Source organism: Cervus canadensis, chromosome 1 (assembly GCF_019320065.1).
Source record: "Cervus canadensis isolate Bull #8, Minnesota chromosome 1, ASM1932006v1, whole genome shotgun sequence".
Lineage (NCBI taxonomy): Eukaryota > Metazoa > Chordata > Mammalia > Artiodactyla > Cervidae > Cervus > Cervus canadensis.
Genome location: NC_057386.1, coordinates 89,839,044 through 89,857,230, shown reverse-complemented (window position 1 = coordinate 89,857,230; position 18,187 = coordinate 89,839,044). Strand labels below are relative to the sequence as shown.

General features: G+C 39.4%; 1 long non-coding RNA gene across 2 annotated transcripts in view; it reads right to left on the bottom strand.

The window, feature by feature from the left end:
• The window catches only part of LOC122452997, a 139,692-nt gene that overhangs the window by 101,105 nt on the left and 20,400 nt on the right, over nucleotides 1-18,187 (bottom strand). For both annotated transcript variants that reach the window (XR_006272900.1, XR_006272899.1), the window contains exon 2: nucleotides 1,714-1,869. This is a non-coding gene — a long non-coding RNA (uncharacterized LOC122452997). The remainder of the gene's footprint in view (nucleotides 1-1,713; nucleotides 1,870-18,187) is intronic.

The following is an 18,187-nucleotide window of genomic DNA, read 5'->3' as shown; positions in this document are numbered from 1 at the left end:
AGTCCATGGGGTCACAAAGAGTTGGACATGACTGAGCAACTAACGCAACACAACAACAAGGTTACAATCATTAACAATTGAGGAGCATGCATTGTCAAGTATTTAATAAAAAGTTATAACTTTCATATTTAAAATTTCAGGTTATGTGCCTTAAACTTCACTAAAAGTGATTTTTCCCTTTCCACTTTGTTCTGCCAGTATTTCTACCTGTAAGTTTTGCTTAAAAATACAAGTCAAGAAGATATGTTGAAAGCCTTTGTGTGTTTTGATAAAAGGAGCGCTGCTTGGGGTGAGTCTGGGTAGTAGATGACCAACTTCTTACAATGAGAACAAGAATATTTGTCTTTTTTCCACTTTGCTTTGTTGTTGTTGCTGTTTGGACGCAGGTGTATAACAGTTCAATGGAAAAACTGGTAAAAAGTGTGAGATGTATATTGGTAGAAAGAAATAGTAATATAGTAGGAAGGGAGCCCTGGAGGCTCAAGACAGTAAAGAATCCACCTGCAATGTGGGAGACCTGGGTTCAATCCCTCGGTTGGGAAGATTTCCCTGGAGGAAGGCATGGCAACCCACTCCAGTATTCTTGCCTGGAGAATCCCCATGGACAGAGAAGCCTGGCAGGCCACAGTCCACAGGGTTGCTAAGAGTCATACACAACTGAACAACTCAGCAAAGGATACAATAAGAAAGGGAGCTGAGAAAAGTGCTTCCTTGCTGGAATCTTCCTCCCTATCAGGCATTCTTGAAAGACAGTGACTAATTTGTGAGAAAAGTCTTCATATATACATAAGTGAGGACCTGCTGGTTTGGGGTCCTGGATATCTTGAATAGGAATAATGCTAAAACTCTCTGGGAAAGTGAATGTGAGTGAGGTTAATCGATGTTTTAAACGCATACTTACTACAAGTGATTCCTGATCTCCATTGATAAACCTAGTACATATTATATGTCACACAAATATTTAATGAATTATATCTTAAAATATTCATCTTTGCACTCTTCTTTCCACACTCATTAGTCTTCCACATTGAATCAAAAACAAGATTTATATAGCTGAAAAGCTATAAGAAAGACTCAAATGTTTTTAATATCAAAATAGTATCTTGAGAATTGAAAAGAAAGCCTTGAAAACACTAATATGTTGGTATTTTTAATATTATTTAGTAACAAATTATTTTGTTTTAACTATTTAGCATATTGGGCTTCCATAAAGGAATAGATAGAAAGTCATATTACCATGTTATGCCCTTTGGCTGGGAGGAAATAATAGAAGGGGTCTTCCCTGGTGGCTAAGACAGTAAAGAATCCACCTGTAATGTGGGAGACCTGGGTTTGATCCCTGGCTTGGGAAGATCCCCTGGAGAAGGGAATGGCTACCCACTCCAGTATCCCAGCCTGGAGAATTCCATGGACAGAAGAGCCTGACAGGCTATGAGTCTGACATGACTGAGGGACTTTCACTTTCAAATAATAGAAGAGTAGTGTTTAGTTGCTTAGTTGTGTCCAACTCCACTAGATAAATCTGTGCATGAAATCAGACAAATAGATGTGGAGAATCAAGTGGAGAGGAGGGAAATGAGTATTAAGAGATGTTCAAGCTCCTTGTATAGTCAGTACCGGAAAATCTCATGGGAAAGTATTTCAAGTATCTATTGCTTTATAACAAATCATTCCATAATTTAATGGATTAAAATAAGAAAAATGATTTGTTACCTCTCATTGTTTCTGCTGGTCATCAACTTGAATAGGGTATCTCTGCTCTGGGGTCTTAAATACAAGACTTGAAGGCTGGAGGCTGTCATCTTCCAAAGACTGTTTCATTTATATCTTGTGGTCAGTGCTGGATATCAGCTCAGACTATAGTTGGGGCTGTTAACAGAAACACATACACATCATCCCTCTATATCATCTGGTGATCCTTATAATATGGTAGCTAGGCTCCATAGGTAAGTATCTTAAGAGAGAAAAAAGAGAATTAAAGCACCAGGCAAAAGCTTCTTTATTTATTCAAAAGTACTGAAACAAGAATTTTGAAGAGATATTTGCACTCCCATGTTCATTGCAGCACTACTTACAATAGCCAAGATGTGGAAACAACCTAAATATTTATCAGTGGCTGATTGGCTAAAGAAAATGTGGTGTGTACATATAACAGAATACTGCACAGCAGTAAAAGAGAAGGAAATTCTACAATATGGGATAACATGGATAAACCTCGAGGTCATTATGCCAAGTGAAATAAGCCAGCCGCAGAAGAATAAATTCTGCTTATTCAAGGTATGTAAAATAGTCAAATCCATACAATCAAAAAAGTACAGTGGTGGTTTCCAGGAGTTAAGAGAAAGTGGAAATGGGTGGTTACTAATCAAAGGACATGAAGTTTCAATTAAGGAAGATAAGGAAATTCTAGAGATCTGTTGTACATCATTTGTAACTGTAGTCACCAATACTGCATTTTACACTTAAGAATTTGTTAAGAGGGTAGATCTCATGTCAAGTATTCTTACCACAATAAAATAATTCTTTTAAAGAAAAAAAAAGGAAAGTCACATAGCATCACTGACACTGTGCCCCAATGTTCAGGGCAATTATAAGTCCCTGCCCAGGTTCAAGAGAGAGAATAGGTCCCACCAATTCACATACACATTGCTATTTTTGGAAAATACAATCTGTCTAACCGAGGTGACAGCAAACCACCCCTGATCACCCAAATACGTAGATCACAATATCTGTGGGGAAAAGCCACAATAGGTGTTCTCTTGGTCTCAGTTTGAATGAGAACTTTTTCTGATAGTGGCCACATAGAATGTCCCGAGGAAGGTGAAAGCTTATATACCTCAGGACTTCAGTGAGCCCTATGCAAAAGCCTCATGTGGCATTGTATACCTTTAGCCCATGAAACTTCAGGTCAAGTCTTAGTCACCAGAGGATTGTTCAGAGTTTGGAAGGAAACACCCAAGCTCCAGTAATTGACCTATTATATACAGTAAAGAAAACTGTGTCAAGGATGCTGCTGCTAGAAAATGCTTCCACATTTTACCTCGAGTCACTTGATTTGTGCTGATATTTTACAACTCATTGTTATCAAGTCCCACACAGCCCTCCTTATATCCAGAGTTCCACAGCTGTTCTTAAATGAAACCATCAACATCAGTTTTTTTAAAAAAATCTCTGTCTTCACAGAGACCTCAAAAAGAATTCAGAAGACCTGGTATGGGAAAGATGCCACTTTGCTCCTCTACTGTGGCTCCTTCTCACCAAACACCTCATAAAATCTGGTTCTTTTTCAGTTACAAAATGATGCTACTAAAAAAATAGAGATATATATGTTCATGAGTTAGAAAATCTAATACTGTTAAAATGTCAATTTTATAATTTATCAGAAAAATTTAACACAATCCTAATCAAAATCACAGTGTATTTTTGTTGTTAGAAATCAACAAGTTAGGGCTTCCCTGGTGGCTTATTTGTAAAGAATCCATTTGTCAATGCAAGAAATCAACAAGTTGATTTTAATATTCATATGAAAATGCAAAGAATCAGGGATAGCCAAAATTGCTTTGAAAATGAAGGCTGAAGTTGAAGAATATACATGACTTAATTACAAGACTAAATATAATGTTATAGTAATTGAACCAACATGATACTGAGTAAAACATAAACTTGTACATCAAAGGAAAAAAAACTGGGGACCTAGAAGTAGACTCACACATACTTAGTAAGTGGATTTTCTACAAAGATGTCAAGGTATTTGATTATGAAAAGTTCTTTTCAACAAGTGATGTTGGAAAAATTAAATATCAAATTTAATTGTTCAATGAAATATCAAACAATTAAATATCAAATCTAATCACACAAAAATTAAATTTGAATGAGGATACAAAATTAAACCAATTAAACCTTGGCTCTTACTTCATACCGTATACACACTTGATCATAGACCAGAAGGTTAAATCCAAAATTAGAAAACTTTTAAGAAGAAAATATAGTAGAAAAATTATTGTGATCTTAGGTTCTGGATATATCTCTTAGAAAGCACACAAAAAGCACCAATCCTAAAAAAAAATTATTTTTTGACAAATTGAACTTGATATATATTAAAATATTTTACCCCTCCAAAGGTATTGTTTAAAAAATGAAAGACAAGCCCGTCTGGGAAAAGAATGTTTTCAAAATGTATCTGACTAAATAGTTGTACTCAGATTGTATAAGGGGTTCTTACAACTTAAGAACATGAAACAATTGAGAAAAAATGGTATAATGTTGATATCAAAGGGGCTAGAGAAGCATTTTAAGGTGATGACATGTCTGATATCACAATTATGGAAGTGGTTATAAAACTATATGCATTAGTCAAAAGCAATCAAATTTTAAATTGATAAATATTATTAGATGTATATTATAAATTAATTTATTTAATTGTTAAGAAAAAAATATTAAACATGGGTTGTTATTATTGAAGCTGGTGGTTGTGAGTGCATAGGAATCCATTACACTATTCTCTTTGCAAGTTTCTATATTAAAATGTTGAATATTATATATGGTTAAATGCTAGAGTTGGACCATAAAGAAGGCTGAGCACCAAAGAATTGATGCTTTCAAACTCTTCAGAGTCCCTTGGACTGCAAGGAGATCGATCAGTCAATCCTAAAGGAAACCATCCCTGAATATTCATAGGCAGGACTGATGCTGAAGCTGAAGCTCTAATACTTTGGCCACCTGATGTGAAGAGACAACTCACTGGAAAAGACCGTGATGCTGGGAAAGCTTAAAGGCAAAAGGAGAAAGGGACAGCAGATGATGAGATGGTTGGATGGCATCACCTGCTGACTGGACATGTATTTAAGCAAACTCCAGGAGATAGTGGAGGACAGGGAAGCCTGGTGTGCTGCAGTCCATGGGGTCTCAGGGTTGGACACGACATAGCAGCTGGACAACAACAAAATACTAGACAGGAAAGTTACATGGATCTCTCCAAATACGTGACAAAACAAGTCAGATCTAACCTGAAGAAGATGGTGATGCTTAAGGAAAGCTTGATGTGAAGGGTGGATGTGGAGTTAACTAGGCATGCCGGGATTTAGGAGGAGAAATTCTCTCAGCACAGAAACAGCTCCTTTGTACCAGGGTTGAGAATAACACAATTGAGAGACAAAAAAGGAGACTGGGGTGGCGAAAGTTCTGAAAATAGATTTTATTACAAAGTTCCAAATGCAACAGATTTGATCATTAAAATAGTCAACGCATAAATTTCAGTTGGCATTTCATGATGCCAAGAGCAGGGATGAAGCCAGCCTCTCCAGTCTGAAGAGAACATAAAATTGATGACTTCAATCTTGCCTCATTTAAATTTGATTAAAAAGTTTTTCTAAACTTTCAAATAAGATATTAGATGAATTCTAAGGCAATCTGAAGATAATTCTAGATCTGGCAATATTCCAGTTCTAAATTACAAATGGTTATTAAATTACAAGAATTAATATCTTTAGCTGTACTTAGATTGTGTGAAGTTGAAGCTATTTTTTAAGGAAGGCAACAGAAGCAAAATTCTTCAAATAGAACTTTATTAAAGAGAGTATAAACAATCTTCAACTTTCTCATATTAGAGTTTTGATAAAATTCCTCTTCAGGCAAGTATCAAGCCATCAGCTAATAGCAGAGGTTTTGGGGAAGAAAGAAAGGACACCTATGCCTGACTTCACACTTCGGGCTTTTAAAGGTTTTGCTCTGCACATCAAGGGAGAAGATGAAAACAGACCTTTCTTAACTGGTTGTTGCCAATTCTTCACCAGGAAATGGGCAACAACAGAGAAGAGCGCCCAGCCAGTTTCTCCATGTTCCTCATGTGTTCATTAATGCAGCACTGTGCCAAGTGCAGTCAGGGATCTCTACTTTCTTTTAGGTCCTAGTCTTAGGGCTTCCCTGGTGGCTCAGAGGGTAAAGCGTCTGCCTGCAATGTGAGAGACCAGGGTTCAATCCCTGGATTGGGAAGATCCCCTGGAGAAGGAAATGGCAACCCACACCAGTACTCTTGCCTGGAAAATCCCATGGACAGAGGAGCCTCGTAGGCTACAGTCCATGGGGTCGCAAAGAGTCAGACACGACTGAGCGACTTCACTTCACTTCACTCATCATAGTAGGTCAGACACTGAGGGAAATGATCCAGTATTATCTCCCTCTTTTTTTTTGGGGGGGGGAGTCTATTTTCCCCTCTTGTATCTCTAATGCCTGATAAAGTATCTGACACATACTAGGCTCCAACAAACATTTATTGAAGAAGTGAACAAAATCCATAACCTCTATTAATTATTGCATTTAACTGAGTGTAAGGAAGAGTCTTGGCCACCTGGGATTTTTTTTTTTTCTCCCTTTCATCATATTGTTGTCTTAAACCCCTCATCCTTTGTTCTTAAATTGAATTACTAATGTTATGGATCACTACTAAATAAAGTTCTATTTGAATTATTTTATACATTCTTAGAGGAAAGTGGCTCAGATCTCAATTTTCCATGCACTGCTTCAATTTGCTCAAGTGAGTGTGTCTACAACATTGCATTCTGTATTTTTCTTTAAAAAAAAAAAAGAAAAAGTTAATGTATTTCAGCTAAAAAAATTCCAGCCAATACATTTCAATTAGTAGATGTCTGCTTCAGTATAGCAAATGCAGTTTCTGCAATCATGAAAATTACTCAGCTAATAAATTATCAAATACATAAAAATGTTAAAAGTTTTCCTTTATTTTGAATGCTCACATATGTTTTACTATGGTTTTTGTGTGACTGGACTGATAAAAAATGTTGGAGGATAAAATAGCTTTGTGCACTGTATAAAGATAATAAGCCAAGAGAAAAATATTACAAGATAGATCCTTTGCAAATCAAAATGGATGGTGATTTAGGGAAATTTCTTGTTCTTATAATTTTTTGGCATCAGGAGCTCCTGTAATAACTGTTACAAACTACAGAGAGACCAGACATGGCTTGACATCTGAGCCAGCAGTCATTATTCTACTGTATCAAGTCGACTAAATCTTTGGGACTAGGAAATCCTGAGGTGCTTTTCCTATTGTTTAGGAAAGTCTGTGTGGGGTCTGGAAATTGGCCACTTTTCTGTAAACTTTACCCCTCCATCCTTTCCCCCTCCAGGAAACCTTCAGGCTATTTCTTCTTAACTTTATGTTCTCCTGTCTTGAGCCTCACTCCCCACACCACTGTCTTCCCTCTTGTCATACAGGCACAAAGCCGAACATTCATTCACAAACCGTTATTTCCTTCTAAAGATAAAACACAAGCAATCTGGATAATAAAAGAAGTCATTTCTGAGTGACCTTTTAATTCACTTATACTCATTTAACTTGATAAAAGAAACCCCCACCCTTTGCTTCTGGAACAAGTCTTTCATCCTTTATCTCTGAATTCTCAAAGGCTAGATAAACTATTCATACCACGGCAGCCCATTTCATTTCCTTGCTTTAATTTCCTCATCATTAATTTCTTCAAAAGTTTGACATTGGTCACTACTATAAAAAAGAATAAAAAAAACCCCAGCATTATAATTATGTATCTACCCACAGAGCATCTCTTTGACATATTTCCTCCTACTACTCTGAGAGGACCAATATGAAATCTACCCTCTGGGTCATGTTAGCAGCAGCTGTTGCTTCTGAGGCTGCTGCTTAGGCTGTATGTGTGCCCAACAGATGCAAAACACTGGGTGGGCACTATGTGAGGGGGGTCATGCAACTGAATCCCAGCCCCACAGAAATCGTTCCACAAATCCAATGATTCAAAACTTCTAAACATAAAACATGGCTTTTACTAAGTTAGAAATCTGGAACGCCCAGGATTCATAAAACATGTCATATGTGACTGGGTATTCTCTGCTCAAAAACTAAAAATAAATTCCCCTGTAGCAGAAAGATGGGAAGTTTAAAAATGGCTCTCCAGTGCTAAAGATGTAGGATCAGTGATATATTGCTAAACATTTAACAGCAGTTCTCAGGGGAGGAGGAAACCCTGCTGTATACCATTTGTTGCCTTCTATGGGCTTCCCAGATGGTACTAGTAGTAAAGAACTCACCAGCCAATGCAGGAGACATGAGACACGGACTGATCCTTGGGTCTTGAAGATCCCCTGGAGGAGAGCACAGCGACCCACTCCAGTATTCTTGCCTGGAGAATCCCATGGACAGAGGAGCCTGGTGGGCTACAGTCCATAGGGTCACAAAGAGTTTGACATGACTGAGCTACTCAGCATAGCATATGATCTAAATACTCCCATTATGGCCAATTTAGAGTTACTTGGATGACATCAGTAAGCATGGAGTAAACACCAGTGAACACTGGAAGAAATGCATGTAATTGGTTCTTGGGAGCAAGTCTGAGTAGGTCTCCAATATCCCACTGTGAGATGAACAAAAGACTGCATTTGAATCTGGCCTGAGATATTTTTTTGAAATCAGTGCCTTAGAAAACATATATGCCAAGTATTATATGTTTTTGCTACTAAAAGAAAAACACTGAATGTTTTAGGGTGAAATGTTTCAAATCAAGTAAATAAACAAATTTGAAAGGGAAGTTTGAATTAAGGAAAGCATTGCTTCTGGAGCAGGTTAAAATTCAGTTTCTGTAACTAAACTTTGTAGTTTCCTTCACTCAGTTTCTTTTTCGGCCCTCTATTCCTTTGTGGGACTGGAAACAAATTTCAATCAATTTGTGATCAAGTCTTTTTCATAAGAGGCCCACAATATTAAGGCGGCTTCTGAAATAATAAGGCTTTCCCTGGTGGCTCAATGGTAAAGAATCCGCCTTCCAATGCAGGAGACCCCGACTGAATCCCGGGGTTGGGAAGATCCCCTGGAATAGGAAATTGTAACCTACTCTAGTATTCTTGCCTAGGAAACCCCATGGGAGGAGCCTGGTGGGCCACAGTCTATGGGTTCGCAAAGAATCAGACATGACTTAGTGACAGAAAACAAGCACATGACGTAATAAGGCATTAGTAATGAGACATTTCCATCAGTTTTGCCTTCCTTGGCATCTGCTGAGATAGCCATAGAAGATTTTGGAACTCAGTCCTTGATCCATGCTGCAGAAATGTACCAGTTTCTAGTAGTATGGCTTCTAGGTTTGCCTAGTTCTACTCATTCTATTTCTTGGCCTTGTGGAAACCTAGAAGTGGATCTGTTTTTCCAATATGTCTCTGTTGTGATGTCCTCTAAGGCTGGATCTGTCTAGAGACAACATTTAAACCCCTCTATTTGAGAACAATTCATGACCCCTCTACTCTCAGTTCCCAGAAAGTAGGCATTTCACTCTTTCCTAAGGGCTTCATTTAAGCAATCAGGCACAGAGTCTGTCCCTCCTTGCAACTCACCTTTGTCCACACAATTAAAATTTCTCTTCCAACTATTCCTATCCACTACTGGCTCCAGCTTTGGACACCTGTCCTCTGTCCTGGATTGTGAGGTGGAACAGGGAAGCTTTGGTCAAATTCATGATGTTTTCTTTCCAGTTCTCTCTGTCTTCCCTTTAAGGGTTCTACCACCTCTTTGAGCTCTAGAAATGGAGAGAGTCCCCTTTTTCTCTTTAAGAGTGTTACTTTCCTCTTTAAGAGTGCTAAATGCTCTAGCATTTCAATGTGTAAGAAGAGAGAGGAGTGGTGAAAGAAAATAGATGGGGAAAAAAAAAACTGTCTTAATATAACAGCAATTTCATACCACACTGCATTATTGGAGCAGTAATTCTTATATTTTTACTGTTTCTGCTCCAAGCATAGAAGTGCTAGTGGCCTATTTTCAAAGAAATACTTTCTTCAATATTAGACTCTAAGAAACACTAAAATCATAAACAAGAATTAAAATTTTAAGAACCCATGGGAAGAAGACTTAAATGACTGACGAAATTCAAGGGAGTTTAATATCACAGCAGTCAACAGCATAACAGATTGAGCTAATATAAAGGGCTGTGCACACATACCTAGGAAGTTTGCATTTTTGACAAAAAATCTCAGAAGTCTCCAGAAGCCAAAAATGAAGAGGAAAGTTAATATTAGAGCCATAAACTTGAAATAGGCTGCAGTATGCTTTTAAACTCATACCTTGGTGGTTGTAATGGTACCGGGGCAGAGATGTGACCTAAGTGCTAGAGATGGTGGCCTGGCCTGAGATGGTAACAGTCATTCTGGACCATGAGACATTGCCTCAGGAGTGAAAGCTTGACTGAGATAACTACATAAAGCTGGGGCCTGCCACCATCTTGGAGAATTAAAAAAAAAAAAAAGAGTCAATTTCTGGAAGAAGAAAGAAACAAATATATACGTGTGTGTGTGTGTATACATAAATATAGGGCTTCCCAGGTGGTGCAGTGATAAAGAACCCATCTGCCAATGCAGGACACAGGTTTAATCCTTGGGTGGGGAAGATCCCCTGGAGGAGAAAATGGCACCCCACTTCAGTATTCTTGCCTGGAAAAAAAAAAAAAAATATATATATATATATGTATATGTGTGTTTGTATACGTGTCTGTGTGTCTCTGTGTGTGTGTGTGTGTGTCTGTGTATGTTTGCCTGTGTGCATACGTGCTCAGTCACTTGCTCAGTCATGTCTAACTCTGTGATCCCATGGACTGTAGCCCACCAGATTCCTTTTCCATGACATTTTCCAGTTAAGAACACTGGACTGGGTTGCCACTTCCTATTCCAGGGGATCTTTCTGACCCAGGGATAGAACCTGCATCTATTGCATCTCCTATACTGGCAGGCAAATTCTTTATGACTGTGCCACATTTGCATAATCTCTATTAATGTATTATATATGTATGCTTTTGATATACATATGCATATATAACTTATCTGTAATATATATATTACATGGCAGATAGATGGAGAAACAGTGGAAACAGTGACAGGCTTTTTTGGGGGGACTCGAAAATCACTGCAAATGGTGACTGCAGCCATGAAATAAAAAGACACTTACTCCTTGGAAGAAAAGTTATGACCAATCTAGACAACTTATTAAAAAGCAGAGACATTACTTTGTCCACAAAGTCCATCTAGTCAAGGCTATGGTTTTTCCAGTAGTCATGTATGGGTGTGAGAGTTGGACTACAAAGAAAGCTGAGCACCGAAGAATTGATGCTTTTGAACTATGGTGTTGGAGAAGACTCTTGCAAGTCCCTTGGACTGCAAGGAGATCCAACCAGTCCATCCTGAAGGAGATCAGTCCTGGGTATTCATTGGAAGGACTGATGTTGAAGCTGAAACTCCAATACTTTGGCCACCTGATGGGAAGAGCTGACTCATTGGAAAAGACCCTGATGCTGGGAAAGAATGAAGGCATGAGGAGAAGGGGACGACAGAGGATGAGATGGTTGGATGGCATCACCAACTCAATGGACATGAGTTTGAATAAACTCCGGGAGTTGGTGATGGACAGGGAGGCCTGGTGTGCTGCAGTCCATAGGGTTGCAAAGAGTTGGACATGACTGAGTGACTGAACTGAACTGAATACACACACACACACACACACACACGAGTTTTACATAAATATCTTCCATGAAAATTCTGGACCCCAGTGTTACCACACCACATGAAATCTGAATTAACATTATCTGTACACATGCCGTGGAAATTGCTAAGCTATGGACTTAACACAAATTTGAGACTGGTTAGAAGATACTCCTTTAAGTAACACTTTTGTTCTTCTTGTATTGCACTATTTAACCCACACTATTTTTTCCCTAAATAATATTATTTAATACATTTGAGACATCATACAAAGTTAGCTTTATTTATTTATTTTTATTAATGTAAGAAAGTTATTTTTGGCCCCACCATGTAGCATGTAGGATCTTAGCTCACCAACCAGGGATCAAACCTGTGCCCCGTGCAGTGGAAGTGCAGAGTCCTAACCATTGGACTGCCAGCGACGTCCCAGCTTCACTTTAAAAAATTAGGACCATAAATATGAACCAGTAAAAAACAGGCCTGACTGAGCCTCAGGTGATCCCTGGGAACAGTTCCCTTGCGGTGGCCCGGGCCTGACCTAAAATAGAGTGAGGCCGAGAATGGTGAAGGCCCTGAAAAAGCCAAGCTCATGAGGCAGGAGACTGACTCCAATGGAAGGCCACCGGGGGGCTTGGAGGCTACAGTCTCTGCTAAGAACAAGCAAAGGTTCTTGGCTTCCTGGTCTAGCTGAGTCTCCTGGTTCCGTCTCTGCCCCAGGTCATGGACAAAGCCTCTCTCTGTATGAGAGGTGTGGGAGCGTTGCAGGCAGGCTCATCAGGTCACTGATGTATGCAGGGAGTGGGCTCAAAGGACAGACAGGGGAGAAAAATTGGGAAGGGGGCTGTGGTGAGGAACAGGTGGGGAGCTGACAGGAATCCCCTGGCTGTGTCCTCAGGAAGGGATGCTCACAGTAATGAGCTATCGCCAATTGACACATGGTCTAATTTCATGTTTATGATTTTCTATCACCTCTAGTACATGTAACTTCCTGGAAGTCAGAAGTTTGTTCTATCTTCACCTCTTAGAGAAAAGACCCTGATGCTGGGAAAGACTGAAGGCAGGAGGAGAAGGGGATGACAGAGGATGAGATGGTTGGATGGTATCACCAACTCAATGGACATGAGTTTGAGCAAACTCTGGGAGATGGTAAAGAACAGGGAAGCTTGGCATGCTGCAGTCCACGGGGTTGCAAAGAGTCAGAACTGAAGACAACTTAAGAGAAAAGGACCTGGAACTGGGCAAAAATATGACTAGTAAGCTATTGGTCCCTTGGTGTAACAGCCGTTGTTGGGACAGTCCATCAAGAGGACAGTCAGAAAACTACATAGGAGTATTATTCCAAAAAACTGAGATAGTAAAGAGATTTTAAATTATATTTGTAAAAAGAGTCTTTTAGAAGGCTCAGTTATTAATAAGTAAAAGTAGATGTAAAAATAACTAGATAAAAGTTCTAAAAGTGACTTTCACAGACACACACAAGCATATGCTTTTTACACTAAAAGAACTGCCTAACATGAAAGCAAAAAAACCCACACTCTATCTCTGTGAAGTCATAGATGAGAAGAAACAGAAATCCTGAGGCAGTTATGTATTAACGGCTAAGAAGATAGGCTTCGAATCACATTCCAGAGGTTTAAGTGAGCAAGTGTTTTCTTTGCTTTTCAACACATGCTATGAGAGAGATGTAAGCCAGGCAAGTAGAAGGAGAGATAAGGAGGGAAGAAGGAAGGGACAGAGGAAGAGAGGGAGACAAGGATAGGAAAAAAGAAGGGATAAGGGTGAGTCAAGGAGAGCAGTGGATTTCAGAGTTCCCAACAGTGGAAAACAGGATATGATTTGACCAGCATACTTTGTTTTCAGACATTTTTTACATTCCCAGTTCTAACTTATGCTCTTCTTTCCCTTCTGCCTGTCCAGTCTCTAATACTCTATTCTTTAGGACACTGTACAGCCTTTCCATTGTGGAGCTCTTATTGAAATGTTCCTTCATTTTAAAGGTGACTATTTGTGGGCATGTGTGAGTGAGCATGTGCATGTGAGTCTGCAGGTTCCCTAAAGACAAGGATATAAGAAAACTGAATAATAGACCTCTTTTTCCTTTCCTTAACTTTTAAACTACTGTGCACATAACTTCATATAATCTCCCAGCCACTTACTTGGAAAGAGGCCATAAGAGGAAAAGAGGCTATTCACTGTTCATATACATGTATTTCAAAATACCTTTTAGATTATTGTCTAACTTAAGAGATTTTGATTACTCATAGGATGTTGTGCCTTTATAAAAATGGGGATGAAGAGTGTGGTTTGTATCTTCAGCAGAAAAACATATTTATTAAATTCATTAATTTAACTCTTCTCTGTGTATTTAATTGGGGCTTCCCTGGTGGTTCAGACAGTAAAGAATCTGCCTACAATGCAGGAGACCTGGGTTTGATCCCTGGGTCAGGAAGATCCCCTGGAGAAGGAAATGTCTAACCACTTTGATATTCTTGCCTGGAAAATCCCATGGACAGCGGAGCCTGATGGGCTATAGTCCATAGGGTCATAAAGAGTTACAACTGAGCAACTATCACACAAATACATGTATTTAATCACAAGATAGTTTATTTGGTTAGGTATGTAATCTCCATATATTAGGTAGTTGAAATAGGAAAAAGGAGTCCAAAATGGTAGTGACTTAAAGAAAGGAAAAAGCCCATGAAAATGGAACAAAAGAAAATCTGAGGACTGGAGTGAGATCTTCAGATGGAACAAACAGCCCTCTAAGCTAGCCTAATTTATGTAGGGCAGGCTCAGGGGGGAAGGAGAAAAATGTATAAAAGGAGAAAGCCAAGATGGATTGAGGCCTCTCCTTTGGGGTCAGCCCACCCTCACATCGCGAGGATGTTCACTTCCACTGTGCTGGGTTTTCTTTGCGTTCAGCTTCCACCACGTGAGCTTTTGCCTAGTTGGGCTTCTGTTGTACTTGGCCTCAGCCTCACGGGGGCTGAGCTGAGGTTGTTTCAGCCAGGTTGAATCTGAGTCACAGCACCAGGGATGTCTGGGGAGTGTGTAATTTCCTCGGTTCTGTCTCACAGCAACAAAAATTTGAAGCAATGGACAGACCAGTGTTACAGCTCAGTTTTATTTGGCAAGCAAAAAAAATACATCCTTGAGGTGTGAGGGAGGGCCAACCCAAAAGAAGAGAAGAGAAGAGAAGCCAGAGGCTCAATTTTGGCTCCTCTTTTTTATGTTTTTTCTCCTCCCTCTGAGCCTGCCCTATGTAAATTGAGCTAGCCAGGAGGGCTGTTTGTTTCACCTGAGGTTCTCACTCTGGTCCTCGGACCTTCCTTTATTCTATTTTCATGGGCTTTCCCCTTCTTTGTCTTTTAGTCATTGTCATTCTGGACTCCTTTTTCCTATTCTAACTACCTAACACATGGGTTTGAAACTTGAAAATAGAAAAGGTTTTGTGAGCTTTAACTCTGGCACACGGTGTAAAATATTTAAACTCCAAATAAAATTGTGAATGGAGTCAATTTCCATCACATAGATCCTCTTAATAAGGAATGAGGTAATATTTAAAGAAGCATTTCAGACTACAACATAGAAATGTAAGTAATGGACCAATGTGTGATATTATACAGTGTTTAGTTTGGGACTGCTGTGTGGTGTGTGTGTGTATGTTGTCACATTTGACTCTTGCCACTCTTTAGACTGTAGCTCGCCAGGCTCCTCAGTCCATGGAACTCTCCAGACAGAATAGTGGAGTGGGTTGCCATGCCCTTCTCCATGGGATCTTCCCGACCCAGGGATTGAATCCAGATCTCCTGCATTGCCGGCAGATTCTTCACCGTCTGAGCCATTGTCCATGAGATTTTTCAGGCAAGAATACTAGAGTGGGAGGCCATTTCCTCCTCCAGGGGATCTTCATTACCCAGGGATCAAATCCATGTCTCCTTCACTGCAGGCAGATTCCTTACAGCTGAGCCATCAAGGAAGCTCCCAAATGTATATGTGCATATTTGATAGTATCATTAGTTAAACTTATATGTTAAGACATTTGTATAAATACTTAAAATTAGAAGGAACAATTGAAATATAAATGATGTATAAGAAAAAATAATGCTTTGACAATTTTCAAAATAGTTTTTAGTTAGTGAAACCAAGTGGGGCCCTGTAGGGCTCCCAGGCACAGAGATCATTCGCCACTCCCCCACCGCCCCCCATTTCTTGTAGGCAAGACTCCAGCCTCCAAGACCTTCCTAGAGTTTCTAAGGGCAGACTCAAACCATTGCTAGTCAAGGGAGGAGTAGTCAAGAAACACCTGAGGCAAGATTAAAGGGATGAGGTAAGCTCATTAAAATTAGGATAGCAACCACCTAAGGTGAGAGGATGGCAATGCAAGCCCTGCACACACCCTATTCTTGTTCTAAGAATCCTTGTCAACTTAAAAAATGACGCACAATGTAAGAGTTGTGAGTTAAGTTTTATTTGGGACAAAATGGAGAATGGCAGCTTGGAAGACAGCACCTCAGCCAGCTCTGAGAAACTGCTCCAAAGAGCCAGTGGGAGAAGGTCAACATATGTGATTTTGGTGAAGGGGGAGTTCAGGCAATCAGGCACTCATTTTACAAAAGGTTTTTCTGCTAGTCACAAGGAGCTGAAGTCACCATGAAGGGATTTTAGTGCTTTTCAAAGATATAGAATTTAATTCAGATGACCATTACATCTACTACTGTGAGTAAGAACCTTTTGAGGAAATGGAGTAGCCCTTATAGTCAACAAGAGTCCAAAATGCAATAAATACTTAAAAGAAGGAACACTTGAAATATAAATGATGAATAAGAAAAAACAATGCTTTCACAATTTTCAAAACAGTTTTTAGTTAGTGAAACTAAGTGGGGCCCTGTAGGGGTGTGTCAACTTAAAAAGATGCACAGCTTGAGAGTTGAGAGTTAAGTTTTATTTGAGGCAAAATGAAGACTGTGGTCCGGGAGGCAGCAGCTCAGAGGGCTCTGAGAGAACAGCTCCAAAGAGGTAGGGTGGATGGTCAATATATAAGGTTTTAGTGAAGAGAGAGTTCAGTGCAATCAAGTGCTTGCTTTACAAGAGGTTTTCTCATAGTCAGGAAGATCTGATGTCACCATGAATGGATTTAGTGCTTTTCTGGATACAATCAGATGCAGGGCTTGGGATCATTAAATCTGTTCCTAAAAATATCCAACTATGTAAAGACCTGTTCCTCACTCAGGTCTGAACTGAGAACGCCTCACTCCACCCTGAACTACCTCACAGGGTGTTGAAAGTCAACAGCTGAAGCAGCACAGGATTCAATCTCTGCAGAAGCAGATGGCAAATACCCTCATTGTTATTGTTGTTTAGTGACTGGCAAATACTGTTAGCAATTGCCAGTTTGTCGTTGACAGGCAGGTACCAATTTGTAGCTGACAGGTGCAATCTCAAAAAGACAGCATGGTCTCTGTTTGTTTCCAAGGCAAACCACTCAACATCACAGTAATCCAAGTCTATGCCCCCACCAGTAATGCTGAAGAAGATGAAGTTGAATGACCCAATGAAGATCTACAAGACCTTCTAGAACTAACCCCCCCCCCAAAAAAAAAGATGTCCTTTTGTCCTTTTCATCATAGGAGACTGGAATACAAAAGTAGGAATTCAAGAGATACCTGGAGTAACAGGCAAGTCTGGCCTTGGAGTACAAAATGAAGCAGGGTAAAGGCTAATAGAGTTTTGCCAAGAAAACACACTGGACATTGCAAACACCCTCTTCCAACAATAAAAGAGATGACTCTACACATGGACATCACCAGATGGTCAAAACTGAAATCAGATTGATTATATTCTTTGCAGTTGAAGATGGAGAAGCTCTAAACAGTCAGCAAAAACAAGACCTGGAACTGACTGTGGTTCAGATCATGAACTCCTTATTGCAAAATTCAGACTTAAATTGAAGAAAGTAGGGAAAACCACTAGACCATTCAGGTATGACCTAATACAAATACCTTATGATTACATGGTGGAAGTGATGAATAGATTCTAAGGATTCAATCTGAAAGACAGAGTGCCTGAAAAAATATGGATAGAGTTTCATAGCATTGTACAGGGGGTGGTGATCAGTACCATCCCTAAGAAAAAAAAATGCAAAAGGCAAAAAGGTTGTCTGAGGAGGCCTTACAAATAGCTGAGAAAAGAAGAGAAGCAAAAGGCAAAGGAGAAAAGGAAAGATATACCCATCTGAAAGCAGAGTTCCAAAGAACAGGAAGGAGAGATAAGAAAGTCTTCCTCACTGATCAATGCAAAGAAATAGAGGAAAACAATAGAATAAGAATGACTAGAGATCTCTTCAAGAAAATTAGAGATACCAAGGGAACATTTCATGCAAAGATGGGCTCAATAAATGGCAGAAATGGTATGGACCTAACAGAAGCAGAAGATATTAAGAAAAGGTGGCAGGAAAACACAGAAGAACTGTACAAAAAAGATCATGACTCAGATAATCACGATGGTGTTATCACTCACCTAGAGCCAGACATCCTGGAATGTGAAATTAAATGGGTCTTAGGAAGCATCACTTTGAAAAGCTAATGGAGGTTATGGAATTGCAGTTGAGCTATTTCAAATCCTAAAAGATGATGCTGTGAAAGTGCTACACTCAATATGCCAGCAAATGTGGAGAAAACAG